A 17409-nucleotide genomic window follows, 5' to 3' on the forward strand; every position below is an offset into this window, starting at 1 on the left:
TGATGATTTCAGTATATGCAGAAAATCAAAAATTTTTGATTAAAATTTCTATTTCATGAATTACATAATTCATGATAAAATTTTGCAAACAAGAAATAGGGAACTCCTTTACTTGATAAAATTTATTAACAAAAATGAATCAGATACCATACTAAAATATTATCACTTTAAAATCAGGGATAAGACAAAGAGTGTAACCACTACCAGTTTACTAATGCAGTGATTAGTGGTCTGAGCTAGTGCAATAAGATAGAAAAAAGCCACACTTGCTGTGTCAGTGGTTTAACAGCATGAGCTCTGCCACCAAAATGGCCTGGGTACAAGTCTTGGTTGTGATACCTACTGTCTCTATGCCCTTGGACATAAACTTTGTGCCACAGTTCCCCATATGGAAAATATGGATAATAATTGTATTAGTATTAGGAATAAGTTACTTAGAAGTAAGAACTAATCCTAGTGCATAAGTGTCATGAAAATGATATAAAAAAAGTCACAGAATTTTCTGAGGTTGACTCTGGCCTCTAGAAGTCACGTACATCTTCCCCACTCTGCTGTGTGCTGTGTTTAGTCACTCAGTCGCGTCCAGCTCTTTGCGATCCCATTGACTCTATAGCCCGTCAGGCTCCTCTGTCCATGGGGATTCTCCAGGCAAGAATAATGGAGTGGTTTCCATGCCCTCCTCCAGGGGATCTTACCAACCCCACTCTGCTACCTGTATATTATTCTATTTGTATCACCATGGGAAAATGACTATTCTTATTTTTCAGTTGCTCGGTTGTATCCAACTCTTTGCAACTCCATGGACTGTAGCCCGTCAGCTCCTCTGTCCATGAGGTTTCCCAGGCAAGAATACTGGAGTGGGTTTCCATGTTCTCCTTCAGGGGATCTTCCTGATCTAGAGATCAAACCCATGTCTCCTGCATTGACAGGTGGATTTTTTACCACTGGACCACCAGGGAAGCCCAGGAAAAAGGTTAGGAATTTTTTTTTTTTAATTCCTATGAGAAAATGAAATTTGATTTGACAACATGTACAGACATCTAGTTGGATTTAAGACAGTTCTGAAAGATACAGTGTTAAAACTTAGATAAAAACATTAAGACTACATTGTTCATTATAGTAACCACAATACACATCTTGCAATTTAAGTGGATTAAATAATACCAAAAACTCAGTTCTTGATTCAGACCAGCTTTCTGAGGATCATCAGGATTTGTAGTAGGCAGTGGACATATTTTAGATGTATTAACGAAACATGGAAATCCCATTCTTGAGAATTGCACAGCAGCTGTTTTTCAAAGGAGTTTAACCTTTGGATGTATTATAGTTTTGTTTGCCACTTAGTGTTCCACTGTGTATTTTAAAATCTGTTTCTGGATAATATTAAGAGATGTTGAGTCTTTGTTGTTTATCTCATTGAAATGATTCAGCTCTCAATATTCTTTGTTTTTAAATATAAGATACAAACTGTATTGAAATTGTAGGTATTTGACATTTTAAATCAATTAAATTAGAAATTATCAGTAAATAAAACTAGAAAAAAAAAAAAAAAACTCAGTTCCTCAAACCCATTAAGCACATTTCAGGTACTCAATAGCCACGTATGGCTGGTGTCTATCATATGAGACAGCACGGATTATAGAAATTTCTATCACCAAAGTAAGTTCTACTGGTACAATGGTGACACAAAAGATTGTCTTCATGGCCATAGGGCTGGGGTCTGCAAACTTCTATGTAAAGGAATACAAAGCTAATACTTTAGGCTTTACATATTATATGCTATCTCTGTTGCATATTCTTATTGTTCAGTTGTTAAATTGTGTCTGACTCTTTGCAATCCCATTGACAGAAGTACACCAGGCTCCTCCACGATCTCTTGCAGTTTGCTCAAACTCATGTCCATTGAGTCCATGATGCCATCCAGCCATCTCAAAATCCTCTGTCACCCCCTACTCCTCCTGCCTTCAATCTTTCCCAGCATCAGGGTCTTTCCAACGAGTCAGCTTTTTGTATCAGTTGGCCAAACTATTGGAGCTTCAGCATCATGTATTTAGTAATGCATTGTAAAAGTGTGCCATATATTATTTAGTGACATGGTAAGGTGTCTGCATATTAAGGGAAACATATCTGGATACTTAATAAAATGTGTGCATTGATTCACATTTGGAAAAAGTAGTAAATGAAGAGGAAAGCTATACATACAGGATAATATGCAAAGGGCTAGTGAGTGTAAAGTAGTATTAATAGTATTTGAGAAACCTGTGGGATGTGCATATAAATGTGTGTTGTTGGATTTGTTTAGGAATCCTTAACATTTATGTTATCATTTAAACCAGGGGAATGGGTGAGATCATGTTTGGACAGTGTAAAGTGATAAAAGGGGCCTACGTAAGAAACTTGACACAGACTTAGCATTTAAGGAATAGATCAGAGCAGTGAATCTGGCAATAAAGATTGAGAGTTAGTTCCCAGATAGGTTGGAAGAAAATAAACAGTGTGTTGTGGACAACAGGAGACTAAAGTATTTCTAGAAGCCAGTTGCATTCAATCAGACCATGGCTGAGGGACTGAGTAAGATAAGGCTGTGAGTGCTCACTGGTTTTAATAATAAGAAAGCCGCTAATCTTGGTTAAAAAAAAAAAAAACAAACTCAAATTGTGAGATGGGAAATATGGGGAGATGGAAGTAGCCAATGCAGACCACAATTTCGAGAAGTTTAGAAGTGAAGGAGTGAAAAAATGAAATGGCTAAGGAAAAAGGAAATTGGGTTGGAAGAAGCTTTTCTTAACTAGTCTGTGAGTGGTATGTTTTTAGAATGGAAAAAATTTGCATCTATAATTGTTAGCAAAGAGTTAATAGAGAGAAAATGGTAATCAGTAGTGGAGAGCCCTCAGTCATGTCCGACTCTTTGCAACCCCATGGACTGTAGACTGCTATGTTCCTCTGTCCATGGAATTCTCCAGGCAAGAACACTGGAGTGGGTTGCCATTTCCTTCTCCAGGGAATCTTCCTGACCCAGGGATGGAACCCAGATCTCCTGTATTGGCAGGCAGGTTCTTTACCATCTGAGCCACCAGCAGAGCCCAGGAAAGGCAGTGGGATATACAATTGAAAAATCAAGTACTTATTGTACAATGAGAAGTGAATACTAATTGCGCGTGTCTGGATCATGCAAATGTTGATTAAGGAAGTAGATCAAAGTGGGATGAGGCTTTGTTTTCTCTTAAAAGTATACTGAGGTTGGAGGTAATAGAGGTTTAAGAGTTGAAGTGGTTGCTATGCCTCCTGAAATTACTGAATAACTTTATACCTATAGTATTTGATGTATTCATGTCACTAGTATTTTATTGAGGATTTTAAGAATATATGTTTAATATATTTTTGTTGTTATAGGGAAATATGGTTTAATATATATGCATGTGTATAAATGCATATATTATCAAGCTCTAATGAGCCTGGAACCAACATTTGTTTCTCTTTTGTAAGGAATCTGTTTTGAGTTGTTTTTGTTTTTCTGACTAGATGATTGAAAGATGAATTATGCTTAAATTTCAGAAATTTAGTCAGGGCATGTATAGGTGTTCATCTATATTCTCTAATTTTGCCCTTTCAATTTTTAAAGCTGAAGTCTTACTTCATTCAAGAAGGCTGTCTTCATGGATATTTTTGCATATTACTTTTGTTATAATTGTTCTGGTGTCTTCTATGGGAATATCAGTTGAGAAGCTTCAGGGATGCAGTTTCTGCAGTAATTCTTTATTAGTGCTAGTATTGTTTAAGACCACGTGCTGGTATTTTATTTTCCTATAAGGTTTGTTTGCTTTTGATGAAAGGTGTTAGATGGTGACTACAGTGTGATCTCATTTCCTGGAGTAAATATTTTTTATAAGCATGCTCCTATTCCCCTTCTTCAGTGCTAGGATAATCTCCTCATTTTATGCAGCATTCTTTTCATAATTCTCTTAAAGTGAATTTCTTCAAAGCTTGTTCGTAGGGCCCTCCTCACTTGTCTTCCCAAGCACTCCCAGCCATGCTTGAGATCTCAGTGGAGCACCTGTTTGCTTTCCTGTAAGTTTGTAGTTCTGTGTTCTGTGATAATCTGAATTCTGTCAGTCTCACTTTGAAAGTGATCCTCTCTGACTTTCACTTGGTAAGAATTCACTTGGTAAAAAGGTGAGCAGCCTTGTTTCAAGACTGAGAGCTGAACTTTGAAAGGCAAAAGGTATCCTCTCAATAGATGAAAGGAAGTGAATAAAGAGTGAAGTAAGTTCAGCTACAAACTCATGCCATCTAATGGAGGTGACTAGGGGACATACTATGGAGATAGGGTTATTGAAGAAGCAGATAGTTACAGGAAATATTCTTGTCTCTCTTACTCTTTGTTAGCTATAACTTGAGAGGAATGTTGGTTCATTAAACCATTATGCCATTCATATTTGACTTGGATTTAAGGCATGGGAGAAGGAGGTTTCTATAAATGAGTATGTCTCAATGGGCTCTTAACTATGTGACATTTAGGAGAAAAATAGTTTCACCAATGCTGCTTGAGCACATCATATTTCACTCCTTAAAGCTCCTCAATCAAAATAGGATCAACATATCCTACTTCATTATGCAACATTAATATTAACTGCATGTAACAGGCAAGCGATTTTATGCTCATACTTTCTGTCTCACTTTCAGGCACAAATGGAGATATCAGAAACTACTGTGGACTTTTAGTTTGCAAAGTATTAGGTGATAGACTCATGGGGTCATAAAGCAGAAAGGAGCAAAGAAAGCTTGGGCTCAGGCTCTGTCTCTTTGGACATAGTTTAGAGGAAAATATGTCTGTATTTTTCTTGAAGTGCAAAATAATAGTAGACATTGCTTGTGGTCCTTTCTCAGAGGTTATGCCCATGGAGAGTAGATATGTTTTTATTATATCTTAGTGTTTTTTTTCTTGTACCTTAAAAACAAAGTCTTATTTTTCTACAGAGTTCTTTGGTGAGAGGGACATGTGCTTTGGAATTTGGAAAAAGGTTTCAATGAGACTCCTGACGTTCATCATAGCTGTGTTAGGATGAGAAGCTTCTCATTAGGAGAAGCTTCTTTCTTTTTTAAAACCTTTTATTTTATATTGGAGTATGGTTGATTTACAATGTTGTATTAATTTCAGGTGTACAGCAAAGTGAAACTGTTATACAATGTTTAGTTAGTTTCAGGTGTGCAGCAAAGCAATTCAGTTATATTAACACATATACATATATCTATTCTTTTTCAAAGTCTTTCCCCATATAGGCAGTTACAGAGTACTGAGTGGAATTCTCTGTGCTATGCAGTAGGTCCTTATTAATTATCTATTTTATATATAGTAGCATGTATATGTCAGTCCCACTCTCCCAATTTATCCTTTCCCCTACTCTTATATGGGAGGCTCCTTAAACAACCCAAACTTCAGTTTTAATATCTTGAAAATGGGCAGCAGCTTACTGAACTTGGAATCCTAAACACTTTTCAACTCATTTAAAGCAACTTAACACCTAGAATTTATTTTAGAAGCAGTACAAAGAGTTCCAATCTTTCATATCGTAAAAGTCTCTGAATGAAATGTTTAAGCCTCCGCAGAGCTGTCTCTGAGGAAGGAAAACAAATGATGGAGGGCATGGAGTTAGTTCTAATCCCCAAGCTTCTGTTGACTTCACTGCTATTTTTAACGGTGTCTCTCTCATAACATATTGATAAGCCACAAAGAAAGGTAGTTGGCATCCTGACAGCTTGTTGCTTTAATACAGAGGATCCATCAAAATACAAAGGACTATTTCTTGATGAAGAAACATGGTGAATCATTACTTTTTAACATTCTATGCAAGTACTTTGTCCACATATACCTAATTATAGCTTGTGAATTTAGAAAGGGAAGTCAAATTGTCTTCCATTAACAACAACTTTCAAAAGTGACAGCAGCCCAAGTGTACATCCACCTTGGGAATGAATGCCCCTTCTTGCTAAACTTGAGATTCTTGAATGTTTTATCCTGTTGAGCCTGCTCTGGCTTTTGCATGGCTGCTGCTCTGAATCTTCAAGGACACTGAGTAGCAGGAGAGTCTGTCTTGGGAGACTTCATCTTCAAGCCCTTCCTTTGCCCACCAGGTTTCTGAGCCCTGGTGTGCAGCAGCCCACACATTCATCTGTATTTGTCCCACTGCCACGCTCCCCTGGCCTTTCCGTTTTCCATGGCTGCCCATTGTAATAGAACCAAAGGGCACCAAAAGCTATCTCTTCAGTAGGTCTAATTATCATCAAGTAGCAGAGAAGCAGACAGAGCCAGATAAAGGAGAGTAGAGAAAGTGTCCTTTGACAGAGTGGAAGTATAAAGATCAAAAAAAGGTAGCATTATTTCCCTGAGGTCAACATCAATCTGAAGGTGAAAATCACACAGTCATAACCAACTCTTTGCAACCCCATGGACTATACAGTCCAAGGAATTCTCCAGACCAGAATACTGGAGTGGGTAGCTGTTCCCTTCTTCAGGGGATCTTTCCAACCCAGGGATCAAACCCAGGTCTTCTGCATTACAGGCAGATTCTTTCATAGCTGAGCCACAAGGAAAGCCTGAGAATACTGGAGAGGGTAACCTTTCTCTTCTCCAGTGGATCTTCCAAACCCAGGAATCGAACCAGGGTCTCCTGAATTGCAGGTGGATTCTCTACCAACTGGGCTATCAGGGAAACCCATATAGATCTGAAGGAAAACAAATTAAATGCACCCAGGAGAAAGAAGTTTTTCTCTTTGGTGAGTCTTCCAGCAGGTTAATCTTTATGTCTGTCGAGAACTTTATACTTCTTGAAACTGTTCTAGTCACCATCTGAACTTAGATTAACAAGTAATGTCCCTGTAGGTAGGAGACAGAATCAAATGAATATTTGTAGATTTATAGGCTGGGGTGCAAAATTAGATCACATTCCTAATGTTTTGAAGGTAGTTACTATACATGTTATTTGAATAACCCAGATTAAGCAGAGGATGAGTGTTTATTAAACATAAAAATATTGATACAGCAGAAGACTTCTTTCTATAATTTGACTTTCAGCACCCAAAGGGCTAGGATGGAGGTGCAAAGAGAAATCAGTAACATGTCAAAACTCACAAGGGGAAAGATTGGGTCCAAGTGAAATGTGTTAGCTTGAGAGAGGAGCAATTCTTTCATGTATAAAATGTAGTTTGTAACAGTATTTACCTCACACAGTTATTGTGAGTGTTAAATGAAGTAATAAATGTACCTGCAGGTGTTTGTAGCTATATGAAATGTTCCCTGGGTGTAGTATTTTATTGCCATTGTCCATGTATGTAAACACCCACAAGGACAAGGCTTTCCACCTGGATGGCAGCTTGGCATCTCTCACCTTCATGTCCAACACACATCTCATTTCAGATCCTGGGGGTTTAATGAGTCTGGTACTGTCCTCTGTGTTGGTGTGGGACAAGAGCTGTGAGCTGTATGGTTCAATTTGTGTGTCCATAAGTGTAGACAGATGAACAAAATGAGAAGTTGTGTGTTTCTTCAGCACCAACAGTTCAAATCAGCAGAAAAGCCAAAGGGGTTGATCAGGCCCGTGGTGCCAATTAGGATTAAATGCACACATGGGAGAGCACTTAGTATAATGCCAGGAGTGCACTAGGTGCTCAATAAACAAGACTGTCTTTTCCTGCTGTAAATAATGGTCCCTGCCCAGCCAGGGACCCTGTTTTTTTCCTCGAATAGCCACAATTTCTACACTTGGTAGTTGCCTAACAATTAGAGGTACTGTGTCTCCATGTGACAAATGATAGTAGACATTCCAGGAATTTATGAAAGTCTGGGGAGGCATTTTGTATGAGTCAAGTCTGGCGGGATGGCTTAGTGGCATTGAGTCAGTGAAGGCTTGAGGGCATTCCATTGTTTCCTTCCTCAGATGGAAGTTTAGCATTGAATTTGTTCTTACTGAAATACAGACTCTTCATTATGACAAATCATCATTTTATTCACTGAATCAATAATAACACTCCCTAGAGGGATGGATATTCACAGATTCATGCAGTACATCAAGGCCACCCATATGATTGTGTCGGCTTCCCTGTCCAGCTTTGCCTTGTTCACTTCCTGGAAGCCTGGTTCTTCTACCAGAGTTCTAATGTTTCATTCCTTGGCAGAGACCAGCCTTGGCCATTCCTTTTTCTCAGCCTTTGTGCCAACTATTCCATTCTTTGGTAGCTGCCCATTCCCACTTTTCTCTTGATTCACATCCCCTGTTCATTCTTTGAAACAGATTTTGTGACCCCTCTCTTCTAGAAGAAGTTTATATTCTCTGGACCTAGCCTTAACACATGCCACTTAATCATATGCTGCCTAAGGAAATATCTGTGATCTTGATTCTGCTCTTTTCCAGTAAATGTCCTTTTCCCTCGATAATCTTCTTGGGGGTTAAACATTGTGTTATACTCTTTGTGTCACCCAGAGCACTGGACATGAGCACAGCCCTACATTTACCATCATAATGGTCACTAACATTTATTGAGTGCTTTCTCCATGCCAGGGGCTATTCTATGGCCTTTACTTAAGTTAATTCTAATACGCCCCATACCCAGGGGTGATATCTTTCACAATATCTATTTTTTGAGCTTACTGTGAGAATTAAATGGGTTAGCATATGTTAAAGTGCTTAAGAGTGAAGAACATAGAACGTGCCCAGTAAGTCTAAGCATTGACTAACATAAGCATAATCTTACAAATTGAAACACAGACTGAGACCAAATCAGTGCTGAAAGTGTCATAGCTTGTAAACAGTGAGGCCGGTATTCAAACTCAGGCATTTTAGTTCCAGAGAACATTCACATAAACATCATGAAATACTACCTTTCTTGATACTATTTTGGTGCATGGTCATTTTAAATTCCATGGAAAAAGTGCTCTAGGAAATTCATGGTTAATGTGTGCTAGAGCTGTGAGCTTTTTATGTTACTTACTTTTTGAGTGTGTGTGTGTGTGTGTGTGTGTGTGTGAAGGAGCAGCATTTAACACTGACCATTTTTTCCATTAAACATTTTACTTATCAAGGCAAAATGAGTGCAAATTAAAGCAATGATCCATGTGCTAAATTTGTAAAAAGGGAAACAAATGATAGGATCTAGGGTGGTGAACAGACTTTAAGGTGACATTTGTGACTCCTACCTTCCTGTGTCCATGCCACTGTAGAAAACGTCCCAGTAGAGCTTCTCATGGAACACCTGACTCGTTTTTAACCTATAGAACATGGTAACGATGATGGGCTGTTACCCCCGCAATTATATACTGTATGTAAGACTCTCTTGTTAGTTGGCTGTATCCTAGGTTGTTGTCCTTGATAAAGTAAGATGTCATGCTATGAACTGATTCTGCAGAGGGCCACATGATCAGGCACTGTTGGGCGGCCTCTAGGAGCTGAGGGAGTCTTCTAGTTGAAAAGAACAGGTAGTTCTCAGCCTTTGAGCCATGGAGAAATGAATCCTGCTGACAATCTAAGTCTACAAGTGGATTTTTCTTCAGGTAAGAATGCAGCCCAGTTGACATCTTGATTATAGCTGCTGAGACTCTGAAGCAGAGAATATAGCTGAACTATGTTAAGATGCCTGACAATCAGAAGCCATGAGACAGTCAATGTGTGTGTTAAGGCATTATGTTTGTGGCAGTGTATTGTTTTAAAATATGCTTGCTCCTTGGAAGAAAAGCTTTGACAAACCTAGACAGCATATTGAAAATCAGAGACATTATTTTGCTGACAAAGCTCCATCTAGTCAAAGCTATGGTTTTTCCAGTAGTCATGCATGGATATGAGAATTGGAGTATAAACAAAGCTGAGCACCAAAGAATTGATGCTTTTGAGCTGTGGTGTTGGAGAAGATTCTTGAGAATCCCTTGGACTGCAAGGAGATCAAATCAGTTAATCCTAAAGGAAATAAGTCCTGAATATTCATTGGAAGGACTGATCCTGAAGCTGAATCTCCAATACTTTGGCCACCTGATGCAGAGAACTAATTCATTGGAAAAGACTCTGATGCTGGGAAAGATTGAAGGCAGGAGGAGAAGGGGATGAAAGATGATGAGAATGTTGGGTGGCATCACCAACTTGATGGATGAATTTGAGCAAGCTTCAGGAGTTGGTGAAGGACAGGGAAGTCTGGTGTGCTGCAGTCCATGGGGTCACAAAGAGTCAGACATGACTGAGCAATTGAACCGAACAGATTGTGTTCGCAGCCATACACACCCAGTATGTCTAGTGATGGTAAAGACTCCAGGAAGTTGACTCTAACTCCTGACAGGGCTATGAGTCACAAAACAATTTAGGAGTGTATCTTGCAATTGCCCATACCATGTGACCCCAAAATTTTGCTTCCAAATATTTATTCTCAAGAGTATGTACAGTGCTCTTTATAATAGCGTACAATTGTTAAGATAAAAAACACATAATGAAGCAAAAAAACATTTTTACCAAAGGGGGGTTGGTTAAAAAATGGTACTTCTAGTTAACAGAATCTTATGGAGCTCTCAAAAATCATTTGGTAGCAGTGTGTACATGTCAGCATTAACATGTGTTCATGGTACACGGTTGGAAAAACAGTTGTTGAAAATGTATGTATAGCAGGGTTCCAGTTTAAAATGTGTGTGTTGGGGAGGGAAGCTGTTCTCAATGCATTTGGTCTTCTGCCTATTGCTAATATCCATCCCACCCTCGACTAGATTCTGGGTCAGCTGATGTCTAGAGTTGGCTATATGGTCTTCTAGTGGTAGCTGGACAGAGGACATATTATTGAACCATTTTTGTTGTTTTTGAGTTGCTCAGTCATATCCAACTCTTTGCAACGCTATGGACTGCAGCACACTAGGCTTCCCTGTCCATCACCACTCCCAGAGTTTGCTCAAACTCATGTCCGTTGAGTCGGTGATGTCATCCTACCATCTTTTCCTCTGTTGTCCCCTTCTCCTCCTGCCTTCAATCTTTCTCAGCATCAAGGTCTTTTCCAATGAGTCAGTTCTTCACATCAGGTGGCCAAAGTATTGGAGCCTCAGCCTCAATCCCTCCAGTGAATATTCTTAAACCATGTTGTGGTCATTTCTGCAAACAATGTGGCTTCAACATAGATTGATTTTCTAGAACAGCTTCCATCTTTGCTCCAGATCCTTACATGGAGGATTGTCAAAGGGGCAGTGTCTATGAAGCCCTGATCCTTGTCATACACGTGTGGCACCCTCTCTGGTTACATGCTCCATCAGTCAGTTCAGAGCCTACCTGGTGGGCATGACAGCTCTTGCCCTCAACTGAGCATGTCCTCTGTCTTAGAATCGTGGGAACCTGCCAGACTGTGGGAACCTCGGCTTCCCGCAGACAGTGATGAAAACTGTGTGTGTGTGTCTCCCCATATTCTTCTCCGCACAGATACTCCTTCACATCCTGCAGTTGCTGGGGAACTTCATGAGGTCTCCTGCCATCAGCCAAATTTAAGCAGAAGCAGGTGCCAATTACTGAATCTCTGGCTGAGTTTCTCTCTCTGAGTTATCTTCTATTTCAAACTATGTGTCCTTTGCTTGAAATCTTAGATTTTGCTGTGGCCCTCACTTCTGTTCTTGGGTCTCTGAAATGGTACAAATTTGGGAAGTGACAGTGTCAGAATGTCAGGGCCACAGGTTGGTAGCATGTACAGTTGGCGAAGGTTCACTCAGGAATTAAATAAGATTTTATTTTGAAGAACCTAGGTACTATTTTTAGCACACAGACTACCTGAAATTCATGTGTGGGTATGAATCTCAGTTTGCCAACTTGACAGAAACAAGTCTTTTTTCCTTTTTGATCAAATGTCTTTAGATCCTGGGCACTCATCCCACTAATTTGGTGGGAGATTCTGTCACTGGCATTTTGGATGTCCCATCTTCAACCCTGTGTTGGCACTAGATTCTCAGAGAATTTGATGGGAATGAGAAAAATGATGAAGAGGCTCTGACCTCTGCTCCAACATGGTTAGTGCTAATGGGCCTTTGTTCAAGGCTATGGAAGTTCCTGGTGAGTAAGGGATCTCTGTTGTATTGCTGCCATGTCTTTGGAATCTCAGGCCCCGGATCTAGCTTCCTGTACCATGTAACCATTTGCTCTGAGGTCCTGATACATTCCTGAGGTGCAATAAGAGTCAACAGCATGGATCTGCCTTAACTGACCCATTGGCTTTTCTCCTTCCTCCATTCCCTGGAGGGAATCATTCTTGTTAGTCATGGGGAAGACCATGCGTCATGGGCTTCTTCTATACATTTGCTATTCATATCTTCAAGCAGGGAGCCCAACAAGCTGTACCACCTCTCAGCAGAGGCACATCTATTTTCTAAAAACGTGAAACCCAGAGTCTATTATCTGTTTGAACTGAGGTTAGTGAGAGGGGGAATATAAGAAAAAAGGCCTATAAATTAATATCTTAAAATTTTCTAGTGGGAAATAGAAGGCATTAATCTTTAAAAAACACTTTGATTCTTCCTTGACTACAAAAAAATATACATATGAGCCACAGTGAAATACAATGAGAAACCTAGATATGAAATGATCTTGATATAAATACTTGGAGAATCCAAGCCCTCTGTGGCCTGCCCTTCTCTGGCAAGCTAAGTGAGGGAAGGAGAAGGGGAGCAGCACAGATGATTTACCATCTAGTGATGGGGAAACACAGAGAACAAAGCACTCCATTGAAGATTAACGAGGTTTGAAGCAAAGATCTAATTCAAGAATAAGTTTCTTTTGTTTTTACTGCAAAGGTTATTTATAAACAGAAAAATAATAACTTCCACAAGTGAAACCTTTAACCTCAACATATGTGGTGACCACAAAACCCATGCAATATATTTATAATAAGAAGTGACACCCATTTATTCCCTTTAAGGTAGAAAGGATCTTGCTGATCTTATTTGTAATAATACTTCCACTTTGTATATGAACTCCTGTGCCTTATGGTATTTAAATTACCTTAGCATATTTCATGTAAATTTTCTCATTAATCATAAACTATCACACTTATTGGTTGAGGTTCTTCATGCAGATAAATATTTAAAAAAATTTCCTCCATCACATTCAAATCCAAGCACATTGGAAAGTACAGGACCTTCACCTACTCCACCTCCCCCACCTTCCTAACCAGCCATCCTTCCAGTTTTTTTTTTTTTGTGATGCAGATAAATAGAAAATAAATGACCAAGCAGATTGTATACCTATTTTGGTGAGAAGATGAAACATACAGAGGCAGTAACTGTGATGCAATAGAAAACTGTGTATTAGAAAGGATCACTGGTTTAAAAGAAAATGTTGAAATATTGCAGTATATGCTTTCCCTAGCATATATTGCATACTTCTATAGCCCTGGTACCTATCAGGAGGGCTGTTTATCCCTTCCAGTGTCTCTGTTGCTATGGACTTGTGAGATATCCAGGTGGAAATGTCTATACTATTGATATGTGTTCCTCTTCACAGTCACTGATTTTTCCTATTTCCCTAATATCTAGAAATGGCTCTGCCCTGTAGCTAGTCATGCAACTAAGATATCTGAGTCATCCTTAATTGGTTCCTTGCTCACATCTGAATTTCAGTCTTCAAGTCTTATGCCAAATCGATGTCCATATCCTTACCTCCATGATATAATTCAGTCATGGTGATTATCCAGGTTCAATTATAGATCACAATGGCACCCCACTTCAGTACTCTTGCCTGGAAAATCCCATGGACAGAGGAGCCTGGTGGGCTGCAGTCCATGGGGTCTCAAAGAGTCAGACACGACTGAGTGACTTCACTTTCACTTTTCACTTTCATGCATTGGAGAAGGAAATGGCAACCCACTCCAGTGTTCTTGCCTGGAGAATCCCAGGGACGGGGGAGCCTGGTGGGCTGCCGTCTATGGGGTTGCACAGAGTCGGACACGACTGAAGTGACTTAGCAGCAATGATAAGTAAATAATCAAGATAATAAGGCACTACTCTTATTTTTATTTTGTGTGCTATGTGCTTAGTTGCTCAGTTGTGTCCAACTCTTTGCTACCCCATGGAGTGCAGCATGCCAGGCTGCTCTGTCCATGGAGTTATCCAGGCAAGAATACTGGAGTGTACAAGAATACATGCCAACGAAGGGCATGGTTGCCATGCCCTTCTCCAGGGTATCTTCCTGACCCAGGGATAGAACTCAGGTCTCCTGCATTGCAAGTGGATTCTTTACCAACTGAGCCACGAGGGAAGCTATTTGCATCTTTCAGATAAAGAAATTGGAGGTTGGATAAATTAAATGATTTGGTCAAGGTGACATGGTTAGGATGTGAACTTAGATCTGCCTGAATCTGATGTTCATAGTCTAAGCCACTCTGCTACACTGATCAGCAAGATTTCCCTACAAAATAGTTTTCAACGCCATTCTCTCCTTTTCCATCACCATTGCTTTGATCTGTATTATTCTTACCTTTATTGCTAACATGTTACATAGTTTTCTGTCTCTGGTCTCCATTACTTCTAATTGATTTTCAAAGGCACTGTCAATGGAATCTTCTGGAAACAGTGCTATGCTAACATCTCTGTCCTGTTTAATAAGGGAGAAGAAAAAGTGGCAGCCATATACTGAATTCCTAACTTGTGCCAGAGACCTTGCCAGGGGATTTACATTTGAGAATGAGGAAAAACAGATCAAAAGGACCTGTGGGACCTCAGTGGACAATTGATGGACAGTGATGCCTCTGATCAGTTGCTCGTCTTAATGCACGCCTCTTTATAATGTAACTTTGCAGTTCCAACTGTAGGGAGGGAAAACAATTTTCTTTCTACCCGTCTAGGTTTGTGACTGTGAGCCCCTGTAATAAAATACAGATTGATAGGGAAGAAACTGAAATTTAATAACATGCATCCCCCCTGTATACATAGGAGAGACTCAGCACAACTGAGCACCTCCTTGAAACTGAGTAATTACCCAGCCACCACCTTAAATACTATTTTCTACAAGGAAAAAATATAAACTTTAATGAGCAAATTTTTAAAAATCTATATAAGTGAAGTCATACCATGAGTGGACAAGAGTATAAATAGCAAAGCTCAACTCCTCCCAAATAGATTTATATATTTGATATAAACTTGATAAAAGTATCTACACAATTAATCCAGAGAAATTTAAAAATAATTCTTAAGATAAACTGGAGACATCATTTGACAGAAATTGCCAATATTTCTTATTGTTCATTCATTTGTTCTAGTCGCTCAGTCATGTCCGACTATTTGCGACCCCATGATCTGTCCATGGAATTCTCCAGGCAAGAATACTGGAGTGGGTTGCCATTCCCTTCTCCATGGGATCTTCCCGATCCAGGGATTGAACCCGGGGTCAATCCTGCATTGACCCGATCCAGGGTCTCCTGCATTGCAGGCAGATTCTCTACAGTCTGAGCTACCAGGGAAGCCCCAATATTTCTTATAATTTCATTTATTTGTACATATTAAGCATATTATAAAAAATCATTGTGTGTGCGCTTGTATGCATGCATGCACATGCTCAATCGTGTCCAAGTCTTTGCAACCCCGTGAACTGTAACCCACCAGGCTCCTCTGTCCATGATATTCTCCACGTAAAAATACTGGAGTGGGTTGCCATTTCCTTTTCCAGGGGATCTTCCTGACCCAGGGATCAATAAAACCCGTGTCTTTTACATCTTCTGCATTGGCAGGTGAGTTCTTTACCAACTGAGCCACCAGGGAAGCAAAAAAAAAAAAAAAAAAAAAATCATTAAACCTAGAAATGGCACAAGAATCAGCAGTCTTATGGAATGGAGTATATAGCCAAAGAACACATTCTAATATATATCAGTTTACTATATGATAAAAGAAGTATCAAAAGAAAAGAAAACAAAGTTATTTTCAAACAGTAATGAGATTCTTTAGTTATTGAAATGGAGCTGAGAGAAGAGGAATACATTAAAAACACCACCTCCCAATATATGCAAATATAAATTCCAGAAGAATTTAAGTGTGAAATATTTTTAAAATCACCTATTTTCAGAAAAAGTAATGAATATTTATCTTACATTTGGGGGAACTTTCTATGCTTAGATTCAGTGCAAGAAACTACAAAGTGGTAAAACAGGAACCTTAAAAATGGATGAATTTAAAACATTTAGTTGAAATCCAAAGAGAAAATGGAAAACTTTAGAAAAAGTTGCCTCATATATGGCAAGTAGTGAATATTTCAATTTATAACACATCCCTATGATGGAGTATTATGCAACTGATATAGTTATGAATAAAGTTTCCCATAGGAAAATACTATTGTTATAATTTTATTTGTAGAATGCTAATTTCCATATATACTGTGATATCAACTGTGTAAAAAATGTATAAAGACTGCATGTACATGTACCAAACAGCCCAAGGGAATGTGATCAGAAGTAAATTTTCAATTTTGAATACAGGTTTCCCCCACTATCTGAAAGGAGAACATTCCTAAGAAACCTGTGAAATGAAAAGGTATAAAGCAAAGAAGCAATTACTTTAGGCCACATTTTACTAAAGGAGATACAAAATGAATGGAGATAAAACACAGATGCTCACAGACACAGATGCTTCAAAGCCATGAAGGCTGAATGCTGAGTGTAGTTCCCGGGGAAGGAACTGTGCCATTAAACTTTTGTCAATACTGGATACTTGGGGGTACAGATGGCCTCTATAGATGCTCAGCTCACTGAAAAACAAACACTGATGTTATTATGTTTTTGCCTTTTTCCCCCCAAAAGACAAAAATCCTCTGGATTTCTTTCAGTTACTGAAAACAGGTACTAATGTAGATCTTTCATAAAAGTGGGGGATACATGATTTTCTCTATATTTGTAAAGTCTTTATGACTTTCTTTCACAAACCATACAGTGTTAAAGGTGAATATGTTTATCATCTTATACAGGTCCATGAAAAATACTCAAAATGCAAGCAATAAATGGACAAAGAAAATAAACATACAGTTCACAAATGAGGGTATGCAAATATCTATCAAATATATGGAAAAGTATTCCCCCTACCCCCAGAGACTCAGGATTTCCCCACCATCAAATGAGTAGCGGTTAAAAACTGATGATAGTGGATGCTGGTAAGCACGTGGTGAAACATGTTATCCCAGACACTGCTAGAAGGAATGTGCACTGATGCAACTCTTTCCCTAACATGTATCAAGACACCTCAAACTCTTTCTGCCCTTCAGCTCTGCAAGGTCTAGTATTTCTGTAGCTCTGTATTTCTGGTCATCTCTTGTGGTAGATAGAACGGCTCCCCAAAGATGTCCATGTCCTAATCCCTGTAAATTGTGCATAGACTGCCTTTCAGTGCAAAAGAATTTGCTGATTTAATTAAAATCATGGGCCATAAAATAA

At 39.0% G+C, this 17409-nt stretch overlaps 1 long non-coding RNA gene across 1 annotated transcript in view; it reads left to right on the top strand.

Annotated features, from left to right (window-relative positions):
• LOC129638585 (uncharacterized) overlaps positions 1-15790 on the top strand; it is a 30840-nt gene extending 15050 nt beyond the window's left edge. Inside the window, exon 3 of the long non-coding RNA XR_008707923.1 lies at positions 14601-15790. This is a non-coding gene — a long non-coding RNA (uncharacterized LOC129638585). The remainder of the gene's footprint in view (positions 1-14600) is intronic.
• The last annotated feature ends 1619 nt before the right edge of the window (positions 15791-17409 follow it).

Source organism: Bubalus kerabau, chromosome X (genome assembly GCF_029407905.1).
Source record: "Bubalus kerabau isolate K-KA32 ecotype Philippines breed swamp buffalo chromosome X, PCC_UOA_SB_1v2, whole genome shotgun sequence".
NCBI classification, from domain to species: Eukaryota; Metazoa; Chordata; class Mammalia; order Artiodactyla; family Bovidae; genus Bubalus; species Bubalus kerabau.